This window comes from Macaca nemestrina, chromosome 7, assembly GCF_043159975.1.
Source record: "Macaca nemestrina isolate mMacNem1 chromosome 7, mMacNem.hap1, whole genome shotgun sequence".
Lineage (NCBI taxonomy): Eukaryota > Metazoa > Chordata > Mammalia > Primates > Cercopithecidae > Macaca > Macaca nemestrina.
The window spans coordinates 4,229,467-4,250,701 of record NC_092131.1 but is presented as its reverse complement, the minus strand read 5'-3'; the positions used below and the strand labels follow the sequence as shown (position 1 = coordinate 4,250,701).

Below are 21,235 nucleotides of genomic sequence, written 5' to 3'. Positions count from 1 at the left end.
TGTGGACGCCACCGGAAGAGGTTTAAAGATGTTTAAAGATGACTTCTGCAGGCCAGGTGCACTGGCTCACACCTGTAATCCCAGCACTTCGGGAGGCTGAGGCGGGAGGATCACTTGGGGTCAGGAGTTTGAGACCACCTGGCCAACATGGTGAAACCCTGTCTCTACTACAAAAATTAGCCAAGTGTGGTGCCGGACACCTGTAGTCCCAGCTACTCAGGGGGCTGAGGCAGGAGAATCGCTTGAACCCAGGAGGCGGAGGCTGCGGTGAGCCAAAAAAGAAAGAAAGAAAGACTTCTGTGCACATAAATGACTAGTGGCAGTTACTTTGGTTTTAAAATATATATATTTACTGTATTAAAGTTCTACATTTAAAAACCTAGTTTTTCCTTAAGTGTTGAAGATCAACTTAAAAATCTGACCATGCTGTGTATAAATCCAGTCAATTCTAACAATCATTTACAGGAGGGCTTGTGGTTTACATTCAGTCTCATTTACAAGCTCGTTTAAATGAGAACTCTTAAACCTTTTAAATTTTATATTTAATTGCTTCAAATACTGCAATTGAATAACAAACAAAATATTCCCTAGGTCTTTGGTCCTTAAACATTAGCCAAATTCCTTTTACTAAATTCCTTTCAGTTTCAAACTGAAATATCATAAGACTAAATTAAAATACTCAATTAGGCATTGCAAATCCATGTCCCTTTCCAGGTGGGTTTCGTTCCCTGTGGGTCAGAGTCACTGACTGGGACCCAGGCCTGGAGTTCAGGACCGCCACCAGATGGCTTTTTCATGACAAAAAGGGATAAGTTTTAGATTCCCCATAAAGCCAATAAGGGGCCAGGTATGGTGGCTCAAGCCTGTAATCCCAGCACTTTGGGAGGACAAGGCAGGAGGATCACTGGACCCCAGGAGTTCAAGACCAGCATGGGCAATGTAGCAAAACCTCATCTCTACCAAAGGAAAAAAAAAATTAAAAATAGCCGGATGTGGTGGTGTACACCTGTAGTCTCAGCTACTTGGGAGGCTGCAGTGGGAGGATCGCTTGAGCCTGGAAGTTAGAGGCTGCAGTGAGCCGTGATCACACCACTGCACTCCAGCCTGGGAATGAGACTGTCTCAAAAAACAAAACAAATCCCTGCTTAAGGCTCCTCCACACAGTGAAGCCTTCCTGACACGCCCTGCCTGCCCCACAAAGTAATCCTTCCCTTCTCCCCGACCAGAGGGATTCTGGATCTTGTGCTCTGGATCCCTTTGCCAATGTGGTAAAGACTGTAGAGCCCTTTCCAGGGTACCATTTATACAGCATAACATAAAATACATAAGATTACGAACGAAACCAAATATACTGAAAATATTACCAAGCGTTTTTAAAACAGTGACTGGGTGATATAATGATCTTTATTGTTATTAGTCAGGTCTATGGCTGATCTAATAGCTGCTATGGGTCCAAATGGTGAGCCTCACTGACACTTCTAGATCTGTTACAACTGAAATGCAACAGGACAATGTCTGTGATGGTGACAAACTCAGGGACCCTGCTAATACTACTCTGGTTTGTTGCTTATGTTCGTAATTAAAGAAAATGCTAGATTTCAGGTAGAAATTAGTGAGACTAAAGATACAAGTTTCCCCTGCGTTCATGGAACTCCTGAATTTTGTCAACAGACCCCAGGACAGGAAACTCCACGGCATTTCTATGCCGTCTGTGAGCTCTGTTCTTCTCTGGATACTCTGCCTCTCCCTGGATGACAGTGGAGACGCTCTTGTTCAGAATGACAGCAGGACCGGGCATAGGTGGCTCACGCCTGGAATCCCAATACTTTGGGATGTTGAGGCAGGTGGATCACTTGAAGTCAGGAATTCGAGACCAGCCTGGCCAACATGGTGAAACCCCGTCTCTACTAAAAATATAAAAATTAGCCAGGCATGGTGGCAGGCACCTGTGGTGGCAGCTACTTGGGAGGCTGAGGCAGGAAAATCGCTTGAACACAAGAGGCAGAGGTTGCACTGAGCTGAGATTTCACTGCACTCTAGCCTGAATGACAGAGTGAGATTCCATCTCAAAAAAAAAGAGAAGAGAAGAGAAAAGAGAAGAGAAGAAAAAAGAAAAGAAAAGAAAAGAAAAAAGAAAAGAAAAGAAAAAAGAAAAGAAAAGAAAAGAAAGCAACCAGTGTTTGCAAAGGGCTTAAGCCAGTATAGGCCAGGTACTGTGAGAGGCCTTTCATATGCATTATTTTCTCCAGTCCTCCCAGCAACTATTAGCTTGGTGCAAAAGTAATTGTGGTTTTTGGCCAGGCATGGTGGCTCACACCTGTAATCCCAGGACTTTGGGAGGCTGAGGCAGGCGGATCACTTACAGTCAGGAGTTCGAGACCAGCCTGGCCAACATGGTGAAACTCTGTCTCTACTAAAAATACAAAAATTAGCCGGGCGTGGTGGCACATGTCTGTAATCCCAGCTACTGGGGAGGTTGAGGCAGGAGAATCGCTTGAACCCGCGATTGCAGTGAGCCGAGATCGCGCCACTATACTCCAGCCTGCGACACAGAGTGAGACCCTGTCTCAAAAAATAAATAAATAAAGCAAACAAAATCAAAAGTAATCGTGGTTTTTTGCCATTGGGATTAATGGCAAAAAACGACGATTACTTTTGCACCAACCTAATACTAGGCTTTGGATGCAGGTTTGTCTGACATTCCGGTCCGCTGTTTGTCAACACTAAGCCAGCATGTTTGCCCACATGCCTGCTTCTCCCATTAGGCAGTAGCCCTTCAATGGCAGGGAAGATCAGAGTCATCTTGGTGTGTGCAGCTAACACGGATGCCTGGCACAGAAGAGGCACTTGCTTTCCACCTGTTGGCTGGTCACGAAGTGCGGGGTCCACACACGCCTACCCTCTTTAGAGCCCATCCACGCTGACCTCCAATCTCACGTCCTCTTTACTCACCTACTTCTGCTGCCACCTAACCAAACTTCTCGGCTTTCAGTATAAACAAATCCTTTCTAGAGAAATAAAGCATTCCTAGTTCACTTTTGAGAAAAGTGAGCCCCTCGGGGAATTGCAGTGCTGAGAAGTCTGGTGGGAAGGGCACATTGATGGGGCTTGATGACAGGGAGGGATTGGCTAGATCCGCTTTGAGCACGGTCCAACCATCTTTATAGTTCATGACAACCAGCCTTTAAAATGCTTCGGGAATATCAGGATAGTGATCACCATCAGGGCACCGAGGACAGGGCGTAAGGGGGGCTTCTAAGAGGGGGTGTGATGTTCTGTTTCCTGATCTGGGTGCCAGCTCCCCAAAATTGGTCAGTGTATGACTGGTCATGGGCCCACACTTAGGTACCCGTGGTTCTCTGTATTTCATATTTCAATACAAAGCTCCAAAAATTGCTTCAGAAGTCAGTTAAGCTTCTCTTCCTCCAGATTGCAACCTCATATGCCAAAAGTTCATTTCTCTGCAGGCCAAGATGGAGCAGCCTTTTATAAACAGGCTTCCTAGAGTTTTGCCCCAAAGTATTCCTGTATCCCGGCAGCAAGCACCCTGACGCCCACCCAGCGGTCTGTATCTGTGTCAACCAGCAGCTCTCGGCCTGGCCTCATCCAGGGCCTGAAGCCTATTACAGACTCCCCCCCACCCTCCAGCAGCACATGGGGTGCACAACAAAGCTCAGCCCTGGACACAGCCGGTGCCGGGGGCCGGGGTGATGGGGCAGGAGGCCGGACGCAGGAGGCGAGCTGTCCAGGCGGGGCAGGACGAGGGAGTCCTGAATTGTAGACCTAAGGGGGAGAATCACTGGCACCCTAATTAGCTCTTGATGGCTTCCAAAGCTCTTTTAAGTCCTTTTTTTTTTTTTTTTTTTTAATCTCTCCAAGAACTCTGAGTGGTCAACAGGACAAGTAACATAATTCCCAGTTTACAGGTAAGGGCACCAAAGCCCACCCCAAACCGCTGGGGAGCAAGGCCAGGCCCAAACCCAGAGCTCAGAAAGGAGATGCGAGCAGCCGGGCCCTGGCCAACCACTTCTGGCCCCTTGGCAGGTCAGGCAGAGTGAGGGCGCAGGAGAGAGAGAAGACCTCTGTGCAAACCAGCGCAGCCAGACAGGGTGAGGGGCCCCTGCTGCCGCCACCAAAGACAAAACTGAACCTCGATCTGACGCAGACTCCAGGAAATATGGGGCAGGTCCATGACCCTGTGAGAAGGGAATCAGTCAAATCCAAAATGTGGGACATGCTACGGGACAACTGACCCAGTTTCTTTAATGAGTCAATGGCATTAAACTAAGGAGGGGTGACAGTTCTAAATTAAAAGACACTTTCAAAGGACCTTAAGACGGCAGTGCATACCGTGAGCGGATCTTATTTAGATCCTGATTTAAGTAACTCAACTATAAAAAGACCTTTTTTTGGACAGAGCAATTTAATTTGGTATTTGGTACATTTAATGTAGCACTTGGATATTCAAAGATATTAATCTTCAATTTACCATCAGGGCCCAGTGAGTTCTTTTTTTTCTTTTTTTTTTTCTGGAGACGGACTTTCACTCTTGTTGCCCAGGCTGGAGGGCAGTGGCACAATCTTGGCTCACTGCAACGTTTGCCTCCCAGGTTCAAGCGATTCTCCTGCCTCAGCCTCCCGAGTAGCTGGGATTACAGGTGTGCACCACCACACTCGGCTAATTTTTTTGTATTTTTAGTAGAGATGGGGTTTCACCATACTGATCAGGCTGGTCTTGAACTCCTGACCTCAAGTGATCTGCCCGCCTCAGCCTCCCAAAGTGCTGGGATTATAGGCGTAAACCACCATGCCCAGCCTATTTTTATTTTTTTAGTTTACTTTTTGAGTAGTTCTAGCAATGTATAAGGATTGATAGTTTGTGAATTTTATTCTCTCTTAGAGACCTTCTACAGAACATAAACCCATTCTGTCTTGCAATTCCTACACGGATTGGTTCAAGCCTTTTGTAAATCTAAGGTATATTTTGGAATCAGGGATCTTATTTTTCCTGTATCTTGAAATATTTTTCTATTTCATCATCCTGAGAATTATTTCATCATCACTCATCAAGTATTTCCAGTTATGCTAAAAGAGACTAAAATAACAAGAAAATGGAAAGCTGATGGACTTGCCTAAAAAGCAGAATGAAATAAACCATCTCTGCCACAGCACCCTTCCGTTTTCTTACTACATTGCTCACAGTATTGCATCAACTTTCAAGAAGGTAGAAGAGAATTCTGGAGATGACAGGCTTTCCTTTGTTTCACTCTTGTTGAACAACACAATCGAGCATTCTGAAATTTTCATTTTCCACCCATAACAGCAAGGAGAAGAAAACTGACTGAGGGAGACATTCATAATTATAGAAGTGGGGGAAGGCCCAACACAGTGGCTTATGCCTGTAATTCCAGCACTTTGGGAGGGTGAGGCAGGCAGATCACTTGAGGCCAGGAGTTTGAGACTAGCCTGGCCAACATGGCCAAACCCATCTCTACTTAAAATACAAAAATGAGCTGGGCATGATGGTGCATGCCTGTAGTCCCAGTTACTTGGTGCATGCCTGTAGTCGCAGTTACTTGGGAGGCTGAGGTGGGAGGATTGCTTGAACCTGGGAGGCAGAGGTTGCAGTGAGCCGAAATCGCACCACTGCACACCAGCCTAGGAGACAGAGTGAGACTCCATCTCAAAAAAAGAGGAAGAGGAAGGAAGAAGAAGGAAGAAGGAGGAAGAAGGAGGAAGGAGGAGGAAGAAGAAGAAGGAGGAAGGAGGAGGAAGAAGAAGAAGGAGGAAGGAGGAGGAAGAAGGAGGAAGAAGGAGGAAGAAGAAGGAAGAAGAAGGAAGAAGAAGAAGAAGTCGGCCCAGGGCCATGGCTCAGGCCTATAATCCAGCACTTTGGGAGGCTGGAGTGGGCGGACTGCTTGAGCCTAGGAGTTCGAGATCAGCCTGGACAACATGAAAAAACTCCATCTCTATTTAAAAAAAAAAGAAGAAGAAGAAGAAAAGAAAAATCCAGGCATGGTGGCGCATGCCTGTGGTCCCAGATACTCAGGAGGCTGAGGTGGGAGGATTGCTTGAGCCTGGGAGGTAGAGGCTACATTGAGCTATCATCATACCACTGCACTCCAGCCTGGGTGACAGAGCAAGACCCTGTCTCTTTAAAAAAAAAAAAAAAAAATAGAGGAGAAGGGACAGACAGCCACTCTGTCCCATTAGCCAGAGGCTAATGACGATGGTGAAATCAATTAAATGGGAGAAATTTCAGTGAGTATTCAGATGACCATATCCTAGACAAATTTTCTCAAATCTGTATTTCCAATGACACAAAAAAATTTGCATTCAATTAACAGGCAAGACTTCACTCAATATTTATAATAATAACTTGGACCATTACATTTTTCTAAAAGGACGTATGATGGTATCCTTTCACATTTTTTTGGTGTTTGTGAACAAAATGGGATACATTTCATAAGTGGACAAATGCCAGAGGCAGGTGTTTATACAAAGATACTGAGAGGAAAAAGATAATGCAAAATTTTAAATTAATTGAATTGATCATTCTAATGGGTGGTTATAGATTAAAAAATGAAAATGTTTTGCAATCATGGAACAAAAAAAAATGACCACACTCTCCAACAAAATTGTGTCAACGATTTCAAAAAGTTCATCCAAATATCACATTTTGACAATATCAGTGCAAGAAGAAGGAAAAGTAATGTTAGCCTAGAAACCTCTAGAGGTGCAGTTGAAACCTGGAATTAGCATTTTTAAGGTGGATGAGTTCCAGGCTCATGCAAGGCAGGTGATAAGTAGCCAGTTGCATTCAAAGGATGCTACCAATGTACCTTCAAAATCGCAAACATGGAATAAAAAGTTGAGTTTGCTGTGTCTTCATTCTGAAATGTCTAATGAAGTTGTATTTCACCATCCCTTTATTCTTCTGCAAATGACCAACAGGGACACCTCAGAGATATTGCAGGTTCTGTTCCAGACCACTGCAATAAAGCTAATACTGCAAGAAAGTGAGTCACAATTTCCCAGTGCATATAGAAGTCATGCCTTCATTATAGTATAGTCTATTTATAGTCTATTAAGAATGCACCATCCTGACTGACACAGTGAAACCCCATCTCTACTAAAAATACACAAAATAAACCGAGCGTGATGGCAGGCGCCTGTAGTCCCAGCTACTCAGGAGGCTGAGGCAGGAGAATGGCGGGAACCCGGGAGGCGGAGCTTGCAGTGAGCCGAGATCGCGCCACTGCACTCCAGCCTGGGCAACAGCGTGAGACTCCGTCTCAAAAAAAAAAAAAAAAGAAAGAAAGAAAGAGTGTCAGGCACAGTGGCTCACACCTGTAATCCCAGCACTTTGGGAGGCCGAGGCAGGTGGATCATGAGCTCAGGAGATCGAGACCATCCTGGCCAACATGGTGAAACTCCATCTCTACTAAAAATACAGAAATTAGCTGGGCATGGTGGCAGGCGCCTGTAGTCCCAGCTGAGGCAGGAGAATCACTTGAACCCAGGAGGCGGAGATTGCAGTGAGCCGAGATTGTGCCACTGCACTCCAGTGTGGCAACAGAGTGAGACTCCATCAAAAAAAAAAAGAAAGAAAGAGAGGGAGGGAGGAAGAAAGGAAGGGAGGGAGGAAGGGAGAGAGGGAGGGAGGGAGGGAGGGAGGGAAAGGAAGGAAGAAAGGAAGGAAGGAAGGAAGGAAGGAAGGAAGGAAGGAAGGAAGGAAGGAAGGAAGGAAGGAAGGAAGGAAAGGGAAGGGAGGAAGGAAGGAAGGAAGGAAGGAAGGAAGGAAGGAAGGAAGGAAGGAAGGAAGGAAGGAAGGAAGGAAGGAAGGAAGGAAAGAAGGAAGGAAATAAAGAGAAAATGACCTTCTTTGGGCTGGGCGTGGTGGCTCATGCCTGTAATCCCAGGACTTTGGGAGGCTGAGGTGGGAGGATTGTTTGACCTCAGGAGTTTGAAACTAGCCTGGGCAACATAGCAAAACCCTGTCTCTACTAATAATACAAAAATTAGCCAAGCATAGAGGCAAGTGCCTATAGTCCTGCTACACAAGAGGCTGAGGTGGAAGGATCACTTAAGAGTGAGAGGTAGGCCGGGCGCGGTGGCTCAAGCCTGTAATCCCAGCACTTTGGGAGGCTGAGACGGGTGGATCACGAGGTCAAGAGATCGAGACCATCCTGGCTAACACGGTGAAACCCCGTCTCTACTAAAAAAATACAAAAAACTAGCCGGGCGAGGTGGCGGGCGCCTGTAGTCCCAGCTACTCGGGAGGCTGAGGCAGGAGAATGGCGCAAACCCGGGAGGCGGAGCTTGCAGTGAGCTGAGATCCGGCCACTGCACTCCAGCCTGGGCGACAGAGCGAGACTCCATCTCAAAAAAAAAAAAAAAAACAAAAAGAGTGAGAGGTAGAGGCTGCAATGAGCTATGATCATGCCACAATGCCCCAGCCTCAGTGACAGAGTGAGATCCTGTCTTGAAAGAAAGAGACAGAGAGAGAAAGCAAGAGGAAGGAAAGAAGGGAGGGAGGGGGGGGAAGGAAAGAAGGAAGAAAGGAAGGAAGGAAGGAAGAAAGGAAGGAAGGAAGGAAAGAAGGAAGGAAAGAAGGAAGGAGGGAAGGAAGGAAGGAGAAAGGAAGAAATAAAGAGAGAAAGAAAGAAAGAAAAGAGAAAGAAAGAAAGAAAGAAAGAAAGAAGAAAGAGGAAGAAAAGAAAGAGAAAGAGGAAGGGAGGGAAGGAAGGAAGGACAGAGGGAGGGATGGAGGGAGGGAAGGAAGGAAGGAAAAGAAAGAAAAAAAAGAAAAAGAAAGAAAGAAAGAGGAAAGGAAGAAAGACAAGAAAAAGAAAGAAAGAGGAAGGGAGGGAGGGAAGGAAGGAAGGAAAAGAAAGAAAGAAAGAGGAAAGGAAGAAAGAAAAGAAAGAGAAAGAAAGAGGAAGGGAGGGAGGGAAGGAAGGAAGGACAGAGGGAGGGAGGGAAGGAAGGAAGGAAAAGAGAGAGAAAGAAAGAGAGAGACAGAAGAAAAAGAAAGAAAGAAAGAAAAGAAAGAAAGAAAGAAAGAAAGAAAGAAAGAAAGAAAGAAAGAAAGAAAGAAAGAAAGAAAGAAAGAAAGAAAGAAAGAAAATAAATGACCCAGATACTTTGTTGAGATGCTGGGCAAAGCGAAGGTGGCTGCCAAGGCCGAGTGGGTGCTGTGAGTGCTGCTGTTTGCTCTGCTCCTGTGAATGTCGGACCTTTCCATAATACTTATTTTTATTTTTATTTTTATTTTTTTTTTTGAGACGGAGTCTCGCGCTGTGTCACCCAGGCTGGAGTGCAGTGGCGCGATCTCGGCTCACTGCAAGCTCCGCCTCCCAGGTTCACACCATTCTCCTGCCTCAGCCTCCGAGTAGCTGGGACTACAGGCGCCCGCCACCATGCCCGGCTAGTTTTTTGTGTTTTTTTAGTAGAGACGGGGTTTCACCATGTTAGCCAGGATGGTCTCGATCTCCTGACCTCGTGATCCACCCGCCTCAGCCTCCCAAAGTGCTGGGATTACAGGCTTGAGCCACCGCGCCCGGCCTCCATAATACTTTTCTTCAGAAATGAGAGCAGGAGAATGCTCCAGCAATGCAGGTATCACTCTGCACAACTGGGAGTGCAAATGACATGCCCTAGTCAGGCCCTGGCGTGAAACGTGTCCACCTCCACACTGGGAATAGCAGAAGCCCCAGCGGCCAGTCTATCCTGGCTGCCCCAGAGCCTGAGACGCAGTCCTAGCCCAGCAGGCCGTCCAGTGGGAGAGGAGCTCAGGCCCCCAGGGAGGCTCCAAGGCAGGTCTTATCAACACCACTCAGTCAACCGGCCTTGGGGAGGTCAGTCTGAGGGCAGATGGAATCCCAGCTCCTGTCCACCAAGGCACAGGCCCTGATCTTAGGACGACTGCTGGTGGGGGGCTGTTCCCTCCCCAGCACAGCAGCTGACAAACGGGGATCCCAGCAAAAACTGCCAGAATCTTTGAAGTTAAAGCTCCATCAGTGCCATGTTTTGGGGTACCTCCCTCCCCAGGCAATGACAGCAGAAAAGCTTGTGAGAAACCAAGGCTGGCAGGTGCCCAAGAAGGCCAAGAGTGGATGCCATGGGAAGGCTGGGCAAGCCATGGAAGCCACTGCCTTCTCTGCCAGGCCACCACAGTCGTCCCCAGGGCCAGGCTTGATGACAGGCCCCTACATGCCCTTACCCAGCTCCAGCTGGGGGGCCGGGCAGTCAGGCAACCCACCCAGGCCGGTCTCCTTCACAACTCTGCCCAGAGTCTCTCCGAGATGTGCAGCTGCTTTCCAAGCTGAAACGTCTCCTGGTCCAGTGGGGCCCACTGGCACAACCAGCTCGTCCTGGTTTTAGCAGCGAAAGCCGTGTGTGCTCATCCTGGGGCCTGCTGCCCATCATTTAAATAACCAAAGGAGGCCGGGTGTGGTGGCTCACGCCTGTAATCCCAGCACTTTGGGAGGCCAAGGCAGGCGGGTCACTTGAGGACAGGAGTTTGAGAACAGCCTGGGCAACATGGTGAAACCCCATCTCTACTAAAAATACAAAAATTAGCTGGGTGTGGTGCTGCGCGCCTGTAATCCCAGCTATTTGGGAGGCTGAGGGACCAGAATCGCGTAAACCCAGGAGACAAAGGTTGCAGTGAGCCGAGATCGCACCACTGCATTCCAGCCTGGGCGACAGAGTGAGACCCTGTCTCAAATAAATAAATCAATCAATAACTAAGGGAGGCTGACCTAAGCAATTCTTCCCAACGTCCTTCCCGCCTTTCCTGATCACTTTTGAAAACTGCTGGAAAATTCTCTGCCTTAAGAAAGATGGGAAAATCTGTCTACACACTCCCCCTGCCCCACACATACCCACATATGGATGCAGCCTCTCTGAGGGCTTCTCAGGCTTTTGACTGTGACCCCACTATAAGAAATATGTTTACATTATTGCTCAGTGTGTGCACACACAAGTACAGGCACACACACGCACACACTCGGGAGTCATAATACTAAGTACTTAGAGACAATGACAACAGAGAGAGGTTGGAGTCAAATAACTAACCCTTCTCACCAGGGACCCAGGCATAGATGTGGCAGCCCCTTACCGCAGCCTCTGCTGGGGACAACTTTTCTGGGCAGAAGGCCTCAGGGCAGAATGCAGCCTCCGCCTTCCCAAGGCTCAGCTTGGGAGTCAGTGGTGGGAAAAGTCGGAAAGCAAGGCTGCAGGGTCAGCCTCTATTCCCCAATCAGGAAGAAACGCCGGGAGGGAGAAGTCTCTGCCCGAGACGGGAGGCCCCGGCTGTTTTGTGGGCTCTGCCAGGAGCGTTGGGTTTCCAGCCTTGGTTCCCAGGAGCGGTTTCTCCTCCCAGGGCCCCTCTGACCTCATCTACACAATAACCTGCAAGACCATGGCACCGCTAAGCGCTGTCTTCAGATTCGGAGAGTTTACAAAGATCATTCTCTCCCTCACTTATTCTACAAAGGTTTATTATGGTACCCAGAAACATCAGACACTGAGTCAGGCCCTGGAGCTAAAAAAGACAAAGAAGTCACAGTCCCAGAGCCCACAGAGTCTCAGAGCCCAGCCCAGAGACACAGGCTCCCCCACCCAACACCCTGCATGCGCGTCCATGTGTGCGCCTGTGTGTTGGGGACCGGGGTGTGGGCAGGGCACAGAGCTGCGTATGGTGGCCAGGTCACCTGCACAGGTAAGGCAGCTCCTGCCCTTGCCACCTCATCCTCAAGAGAAGCCTTTCCACGAGCCACACTGTGCTGTTGCCTTTTCCCCGCGTGGTCCACGGAGGTTATAATGCTCAGATTAACACACTCTGAGAATGGAAGTGACAGTGCAGCACAAAGCAGAGGTGACACGCGTGAGCTCACGGCCGGGTCCCCTCCGGCGTCCACCCTGCAAGAAGTCCCCCGCTGTCTGGGCTGCCAGTTTCATTCAGCAAATACTATTCTATAAACAACTGACCCAGATTCTCAGCGTGAATCAGGACGTTTCCCAGGCAGTCGAGGATGTACAGGGTTGAATTTCAATGTTGCTTAAAAGCATTAAAGCTTGAAGGCACACTCAGGCCACTCTTCCATGGGGACAATGGTGCTGGCACCATCCGAAGGCCACAGCCCCCGGGCAGCCAGGACCCCTCCTGGCGCCTCGCTCCCTCATGCTCAGGGCTGACTCAAGGAACCTCTGCAGAAAGAGGTGTTTTAAACTTTAATTAACCTACGTTCTTTCCTAGGCCTCGTGACCTGACTTTCCATCCTCTCTCCATTGGGACCTGCAGCAGCAATAGAATCACCTTCCATTTTAACCCCAATGCCCGTCAAACGTGGCCTGGCCGCCAGAGCAAAAGACGGGAGAATCAGGAAGTAGGGAGGAAGCGGGGACGGACGCATGGGCCAGGGCCACACTGCCCTTGACCCTCCATGTATCCTCACAGAGGTGAGGCGAGGCGAGGGACAGGTCCAGCTGTTAACGCTGGCGGAGTGTGGAGGGTGTGAGAATGCACCTCCCTCATGCCCCACAGCCCCAGGAACTGTCATCGGCCCCGGTCCCAGGTGCTGGGCTCTGAAATCCATGTTCTCCCAGCTACTCCCAGCCAGTGGTCTGGCATGGCAAAGGTACTGAAGCAGGCTCGTTCCCAGGGGACAGGAGATTTGCCGACGGTCCTTTCCTCAGGGCTGGACCTGCAGCACCGACCCACAGCCCTCCCCAGCTGCCTTTGGAGGGCCCAGATTAACACAGAGACCAGCCACCGACACCACAGTTCATGCCGCCGCCATTCCTCACCCAGCGGTGTCACAGGCCTCCCAGCCGGCACCCCCTGACACTCTGGCCCCCAGGTTCCATCCTCCATGCAGCAACCAGACCAGCGCTTCGAAAACATGGATATGAGGCCAGGTGTGGTGTAATCCCAGCACTTCGGGAGGCCAAGATAGGAGGACAGCTTGAGCCCAGGAGTTTGGGATCAACCTGGGCAATCACAGTGAGAACTTGTTGCAACAAAAATAAATTAAAAAAAAAAAAAAGTAAGTTAAATTAAATTATTAAAAAGACTTGTGACTGAAAGGCTCATAGAGCACCAAAAAGAAGACCCATGCCCACAGACTAAGAGGAAAAGAAAATCTAAACAGCCGAGACCAAATGGAGAAATCTATGTCTGAAACAATACAGAAGTAAAAGACCAGAAGCTATTAGCACAAGAGGAGTCAGGGCATCCTGGGGGACCAAAGGATGTGGGCAGTTGGTATGTCTGTGTCTGCTCAGGATAGCATACAGATGTTAATTCAGAAAACAGACAGCATTAAAAAGAAGTACAGGGCCAGGCGTGGTGGCTCACACCTGTAATCCCAGCACCTTGGGAGGTCAAGGCAGGTGGATCACGAGGTCAGGAGATTGAGACCATCCTGGCCAGCACGGTGAAACCCCATCTCTACTAAAAATACAAAAATTAGCTGGGCTTGGTGCCACATGCCTATAATCCCAGCTACTCGGGAGACTGAGCCAGGGGAATCGCTTGAACCCGGGAGTCGGAGGTTGCAGTGAGCTGAGATCATGCCACAGCACTCCAGTCTGGGCAACAGAGTGAGACTCTGTCTCAAAAAAAAGAAAAGAAAAGAGGCTGGGCACGGTGGCTCACACCCGTAATCCCAGCACTTTGGGAGGGTGAGGCAGGCGGATCACGAGGTCAAGAGATCGAGACCATCCTGGCTAACATGGTGAAACCCCATCTCTACTAAAAATACAAAAAAAAAAAAAAAAAATTAGCCGGGCGAGGTGGCGGGCACCTGTAGTTCCAGCTACTCAGGAGGCTGAGGCGGGAGAATGGCGTAAGTAAACCCGGGAGGCAGAACTTGCAGTGAGCCGAGACCGCACCACTGCACTCCAGCCTGGGTGACAAAGCGAGACTCCGTCTCAAAAAAAAAAAAAAAAGAAAAAGAAAAAAAGAAACGAAAAGGAAAGAAATACGGAAAAAGTGGGACCAACTGATACGTCAGATTAAAATGGTAGAAACTCATCCAAATAGATCAACAATTACAATAAAAGAAAGTCGACTAAACCTATCAGTCAAATGACAGACACAGATGCCGTGGATTTTTAAAAACATCATGACACACACGGTTTCCCAAAGACACACATAAAGCCTAAGGACATACAGAGTGGAAACGAAAGTCTGAAATGATGAAGCGGTGAATGCTTGCCAAGGGAAGATATGATCAGTTGAAAGAGACTCTAAGACAAAGCTGTATTAGGGATAGAGATGGCTACTAAGTAAGAGAAAAGGTTCAATTCACCCAGATGACAAAGTGATTTTAAACCTAAGTGCCCCAGACAGAGTGGCCTCGAAAACCACGACGTGCACAGAGAAACAGGCAGAGCACCGATCTTACTGGGGGTTCAGCACATCCCTCAATATACTGATCGTTCAAACATCAGCAGAAAAGCAGCAAGGGCTGACATCGGAAACTCAAGCAACAATGTGCATATAGCATTTTGCAGCCCAGGAAGAACAAATGCTCACGGGGGTCATTTTCAGAAATCTGTCATGGACTACCCCAGCCACGAGAAAGGGCCTCCATGCACTTCAAAGACCAGGTCTCACCCAGACTATGAGCGTGGACCAAGCCCACTAAGACAAGATCTTCCCAACAAAAGGGAGAGATTTTTTTAAAAAGATCTCGCATGTTTGTTTTGGATAGCAGAGACCACCACTAAGTCATTCACAGGTTAAAGAAAAATATCAACGTGGAAATACCTATATCTACTTGGAATTCTGGAAGGAAATTGGCCATGGCTAAGTTTTCTAGAATTGAGAAAAGAAAGATATTGGCACCCAGTCTCAGAGCCCAGCTCTTTAGCGCTCTTGAGAAACAAGGCAGAAACAAGACTTGGTACCAAATATGGAAGGGCAGGAAACAGAACAGCAAGTGGAACCCACACGTGTGCCCTGTGCGTCCTGAGAGAGAGAGCCCCCGCGTGGTGAGTGGGGCGGCCGGGCAGCCAGGGGTCAGACGTTTGTTTACACACAGACACACACGACAACATGCACACCAGGAACCGCCCCTCCTGCTCCGTTCTCTGGCATGCACAGCCTTGATATCTGTTTTTCAGGTTGACTGGAGATTGTTGGCCACATTTGCCAAGAAAAGATAAGCCGTCCTCACCATGGGCTTACCCATGGTGCACAGAACTCCCAGCCCAGAGACCCAGCCACTTCTGAGAACAGAATCACTGGCCACTTTAGAAGGCCCAGCCTAGGCTTGGTGCAGTGGTTCATGCCTGTAATCCCAACACTTTGGGAGACAGAGGATCACTTGAGCCCAGGAGTTCAAGACCAGCCTGGGCAACATGGTGAAAGCCCCTCTCTACCAAAAAAAAAAAAAAAAAAATACAAAAATACAAAAATTAGCCAGGCATGATGGCCTGCACCTGTGGTCCCAGCTACTTGGAAGAGTGAGGTGGGAGGATCACTTGAGTGCAGGAGGTCGAGGCTGCAGTGAGCTGAGATCAAACTGAACCACTGTACTCCAGCCCAGGCAACAGGAAAATACCCTGCCTAAAAAAAAAAAAAAAAAAAAAAAAAAAAAAAAAAAAAAGAAAGAAAAAGAAAAGAAAAGAAAAGAAAAGAAAAGAAAAGAAAAGAAGGCCCAGTCTAGGTACAACTTAAGCCCACCAGCATCCTTCGAACCATAGCGGTTCAAATTAAAACAAGCCATTGGCCCAATTCTTTTTTTTTTTTTTTTTTTTTTTTTGAGACGGAGTCTCGCTCTGTCGCCCAGGCTGGAGTGCAGTGGCCGGATCTCAGCTCACTGCAAGCTCCGCCTCCCGGGTTCACGCCATTCTCCTGCCTCAGCCTCCCGAGTAGCTGGGACTACAGGCGCCCGCCACCTCGCCCGGCTAGTTTTTTTTTTGTATTTTTTAGTAGAGACGGGGTTTCACCGGGTTAGCCAGGATGGTCTCGATCTCCTGACCTCGTGATCCGCCCGTCTCGGCCTCCCAAAGTGCTGGGATTACAGGCTTGAGCCACCACGCCCGGCCTAATTCTAATTTTCTTATGGGCAAAATGGAAAAACGTCTGGCCTGAGAAGGAAACGCCATATGTTACTCCTAGGGTGGGCTGATTAAGTCACTCTCCCCATCCGGGGCCAGAGCAGGATCTGTCGGGACTCAGCTTGGTGTGAAATGAGGCCTTTCCTGGAAATGCCGTTCATAGAACGAAACGAAGCAGTCATGACATAACAACTTGGCATTTCGCTGCATACAAATGCAGACCTTTCAACAAGATGTTGGGGTGGCCACCTGCTCTTTGGAAACACGGGGCTGGCAGAGCCCGCCCCTGCCCCTCGTCCCTGGCCCGGCACAATATTTTCTTTGTGTCGTGGACAGAGACCAACACTTCTCCTACGTCCGCTCCTACCGGGGGTTAATCCCAGCCCAGCCAGTGCAGGGGAGACAGGTGTCGCCAAAGAATCACAGTGGCTTCCCTCTCTGCCCTCCTGAGCCTCTGGGCAGTCCCACGCTGCCAGGTCATCTGCCCAGGAGTCTTCCCAGACCCTGCCCCCCTCTCCTTCATCTGCATCCAGGCATGTGCCTCATGACATCTCTTTGGGTTTCAGGCCAATATTAAATACACTAATCATGGTGTGGGAAGAGTTTCTGGGTCAACAATAACCAAAGGCACACAGAGACAAGGATTTGAGACAGGCACTGCACTGTGCCCGTCTGTCCTCCACCTCTCCACCCCTACATCCTGTAAGAGCTCCAGAGTAGACCCTGGGTACTTCGGGGGTCCCCTCATGGACCACAGGGTCCTAGGGGGCAGGACAGTGGCCAGTTTACCTGGGATTCCCCAGCAGGGCCTGGCCTGAGGCTGATGGTGCTCAGCAACTGTGCGGGATGAGCAAGCCGGTCCCTCCCTGTGCCTCTACATCTGCTCAGCCCCCCTGCCGCCAGCTTGACTGAGGCCTCCTTCCTTGGGCTGGCAGACTGCTGGCCTCCCCTATTCCCTCTACAGACCTGGCAAGGAGCAGCCCGCCCAGAGCACTGGCCCCAGGGTCACCACTCAGAGCCTTGGGGTGCTCACTTCCACCATGGTTTTTGTTGTTTGTTTGGTTGGTTGGTTTTGTTGTTGAGACACAGTCTCACTCTGCCGCCCAGGCTGGGGTGCAATGGTACAATCTTGGCTCACTGCAAACCTCCGCCTCCCAGGTTCAAGAGATTCTCCTGCCTCAGCCTCCTGAGTAGCTGGGATTACAGGCACCCGCCTCCCTCCGCGCCCAGATAATTTTTGTATTTTTAGTAGAGACAGGGTTTTGCCTTGTTGGCCAGGCTGGTCTCAAACTCCTAACCTCAGGTGATCTGTCTGCCTCAGCCTCCCAGAGTTTTGGGATGTCAGGCGTGAGCCACCACGCCTGGCCCCACCATGGTTTAAACTCTTCCTCTTCCTGTGCAGTGAGGCCCGATCATGCCCCAGTATCTGTACGTCGGAGTTGGACATCCCACCTTCACACCCACCCTCAGAGCTGCAGCCCCGTCCCGCCTCTGGCATGCCTCCCACTCCAGGAGCCTTCACAAGTGCTGTTCCCTCTGCCTGGAAAGGCTTCCCTGTTCTCCCATCCAAGCACTAACCAGGCCGGACGCTGCCGAGCTTCCGAGATCAGAGGAGATGGGGTGCACTCAGGGTGGTATGGCCATAGACAACCCTCCTCTATTCTGCTCATCTGGCCGCTTCCTGCTCAGCGTTTGGGGCTTCATTTACCTGGCAGCTTCCTTAAGGAGGCCTTCCATGACCCCCTTCCCTTCCCATTCACCCCAGCCCACAAGGCACATTGATTCTCTGAACTCAGGGTACTCCTGATTTAGCAATCATCACGTTGCATCATAATTGTTGGTTTCCTTGGAGGCACAGGGTCGGGCTCCGCGTGGGCAGGGGAAGTCTTCAGGGTGTGTTTGCTGGATTAACGAAAGGTAGACGCCAATACCTGACATCCCTGCGGGTGAGGATCCCCCTCCCTCAATCTGATCCTGAGAAGACGCCTTCTCAGGCCCTTTAGCCCCACCTACCCTGGCTCTCCCAGGTGAAAAGCAGCTGGTGGTGATATTTTCATGGCTGTGCCGGTTGGAACTTTTACTGTGGGGCCATTTCCTAAGATCATTTCCTAAGACTCTCTCATCACTCTGATGGGGACAGGAAATTGCTCTGGGCACAGCACTTGTGTGATCTCCAGCCACAAAGAGCCATTAATCTGGCCAAGAGCAGAAGCATACGGGTGAAGGGAGTGGAGGGGCTGCTGAAGATGGAGATGGTACTTAGTTTTCTTTGGTAGGTAGAAGAGTGCAGAGAGGGCCCTGCTCATCCCAGGAGAATGAAGTAGGCTTTTTGTTCTAAAGGGCCAGGTCTCTAAAAGCAATGGATTATATTGTTCAGGCTGCGTCAGTGGTGTTTGTGTTTTCAAAAGCAATAGTGGGTCGGGTGCAGTGGCTCATGCCTGTAATCCTAGCACTTTGGGAGGCCGAGGTGGGTGGATCATTTGAGATCAGGAGTTCGAGACCAGCCTGGCCAACATGGTGAAACCCCATCTCTACTAAAAATATAAAAATTAGCCAGGCGTGCTGGCAGACACCTGTAGGCCCAGGTACTCGGGAGGCTGAGGCAGGAGAATCACTTGAACCCAGGAGGTGGAGGTTGCAGTGAGCCGAGATCGTGCCACTATACTCTAGCCTGGGCAACAGAGTGAGATTCTGTCTCAAAAACAAAAAACAAAAACAAAAGCAAGAGCGGAAAGCTACCAGGCCGTTGTAGGGGGCTCCCTAAAGTCAGTTTATAACCAGGAACCAAAAACGGCTCGGCATGAGGAGGGGAGGAGGGGGTGTGTGTCTCAATGAGGGGAATGACAACACCTCTTTGTGCTCTACAGGTTTAGAAAATAAAATGGCCAAGCCTCTCCCCAGGTGTCAATGGGGTGGGAGGCATGGCCCAGCTCCTGAAGATGTCATGGCACCGTGGGCGGCCACCATGGGGAACTCGGCCGGGATGACAGAGACAGCCCTGCAGCATGGCATTGCTCACGGTGGGGCCAGGCCCTGGAGGAGTCTCCTGAAGCCACGACCATGTAGGGTCTGCACCCTCCCCTGCCCCAAACTCAGCACGTAGCAGATCAACCTCTGTACTATAAGCCAAGCCAATACGACAAGCACAGTGATCTGTGGACTACTCCCCAAGAACAAAACATCAAAGAACAGCCAAGCTGGCACGCTGACTCATGCCTGTAATCCTAGCACTTTTCAAGGCCGAGGCAGGCAGATCCCTTGAGCCTCGGAGTTCAAGACCAGCCTTGGCAACATGATGAAACCCTGTTTCTACAAAAGGCACAAAAATTAGCTGGGCGTGGTCGGAGGATCACTTGAGCCAAGGAGGTAGAGGCTGCAGTGAGCCTTGATCGCACCCTGCACTCCAGCATGGGCAACAGAGCAAGACCCTGTCTCTAAAAAGTAAATAAATAAAAATAATAGCCATTCATCCTGGCTCTCAGCATCTCCCATCTGCACCCTGTACTGGCCAGTTACCTGGTTCAGACACCATCTCTGCCTTCCCCAAGCTATTCTAGAGAGGGTTACCCCACAAGTCTCCCTTAGCAAAGTCTGACCATAGTAACAGCTAAGGATAGGTGCCTCTGATACTTCAGGTACTGTGCCAGGGGAGTGCCACAATTTACTCACCTGGCATTGGCACCAACCCGCCCAGACGGGCACCATAACTGCCCCCATCCCACTGCTGAGAAACAGGCATAGAGAGACTAAGTAAGTGTTGGGGTTTACTCATCCAGTAAGCAGGAGCGCAGAATTCAGACCCCAAACCCTCCTCACAGCCTTCCAGGGCTCCACCCCGCCCATGGTCTCACCATCCTTCCCAGTCACTGCCACCCACCTGCCCCCTCCTGGGCATCCTCCACACTCCTGGCTGTCCCCTCAATCCCTCCCCCAATACTCTTGGCCTCTGTTGGGTTTTCTCCCTGCTTTCCCCTACCTTCCAGGGTCCCTGATCCCAAAAAGCCCTTCCAGGTTCTCCCTAACCTGATGTGCCTCTCCATCCCTTGAACTCCCAAAGTCTCTCTCAATCTTTTGTCACCACAACTCACAGTTAGGGAAGAATTTTGCAAGACAAACAGCACATACATTCAAATAAGTAACTGAAACAGAACATTTCCCAGAACAATACTGTACTTAACCGTCACCAGATGCAAAGCACCCTGACCTAGTCTGTGCTGCTTTTATTTTTAAAAATGTTTTGCTGCATAGGATGTGCGACACCAAGAGTGAGCCCGAATGTAGCATGGACCAGGTGGTTATGATGCGTCCATGTTGGTTCATCAAGGGCAATCAATGCGCTACCCAGGGAGATGCTGATAATGGGGCAGGCTCTGCATGCTGGGGGTGAGGGGGCACCTGGGATAGTTCTGTACCTTCCTCTCAATGTTGCTAGGAACCTAAAACTGCTCTAAACTGCTCTAAAAAAATAAGATTTTTGCATGTAATCCCAGCACTTTGGGAGGCCGAGGCGGGCGGATCACAAGGTCAGGAGATCGAGACGATCCTGGCTATCACAGTGAAACTCCATCTCTACTAAAAACACAAAAAATTAGCCGGGCGTGGTGGCGGGCGCCTGTAGTCCCAGCTACTCGGGAGGCTGAGGCAGGAGAATGACATGAACCCAGGAGGCGGAGCTTGCAGTGAGCTGAGATCGTGCCACTGCACTCCAGCCTGGGCGACAGAGCGAGACTCTGTCTCAAAAATAAATAAATAAATAAATAATTTTTTTTTTGAGACAGAGTTTCACTCTTGTTGCCCAGATTGGAGTGCAATGGCATGATCTCGGCTCACTGCAACCTCCACCTCCCAGGTTCAAGTGATTCTCCTGCTTCAGCCTCCCTAGTAGCTGGGATTACAGGCACCCTCCACCACACCCAGCTGATGTTTGTATTTTTATTTATTTTATTTTATTTTATTTTATTTTATTTTTTGAGACAGAGTCTCGCTCAGTCGCCCAGGCTGGAGTGCAGTGGCGCGATCTCGGCTCACTGCAACCTCCGCCCCTCCAGGTTTAAGCAATTCTCTGCCTCAGCCTCCGGAGTAGCTGGGATTACAGGCACGTGCCACCACGCCCAGCTAATTTTTTTGTATTTTTAGTAGAGATGGGGTTTTGCCATGT

At 49.5% G+C, this 21,235-nt stretch overlaps 1 long non-coding RNA gene across 5 annotated transcripts in view; it reads right to left on the bottom strand.

Annotated features, from left to right (window-relative positions):
- Positions 1-19,194, bottom strand: part of LOC105467366 (uncharacterized) — a 30,677-nt gene extending 11,483 nt beyond the window's left edge. The window contains exon 1 of one of the 5 annotated variants that reach the window (XR_011625480.1): positions 17,656-19,194. This is a non-coding gene — a long non-coding RNA (uncharacterized lncRNA). The remainder of the gene's footprint in view (positions 1-17,655) is intronic. The other 4 variants (XR_011625482.1, XR_011625481.1, XR_011625478.1 and 1 more) reach the window with 4 other exon arrangements.
- Between the last annotated feature and the right edge of the window lie 2,041 nt (positions 19,195-21,235).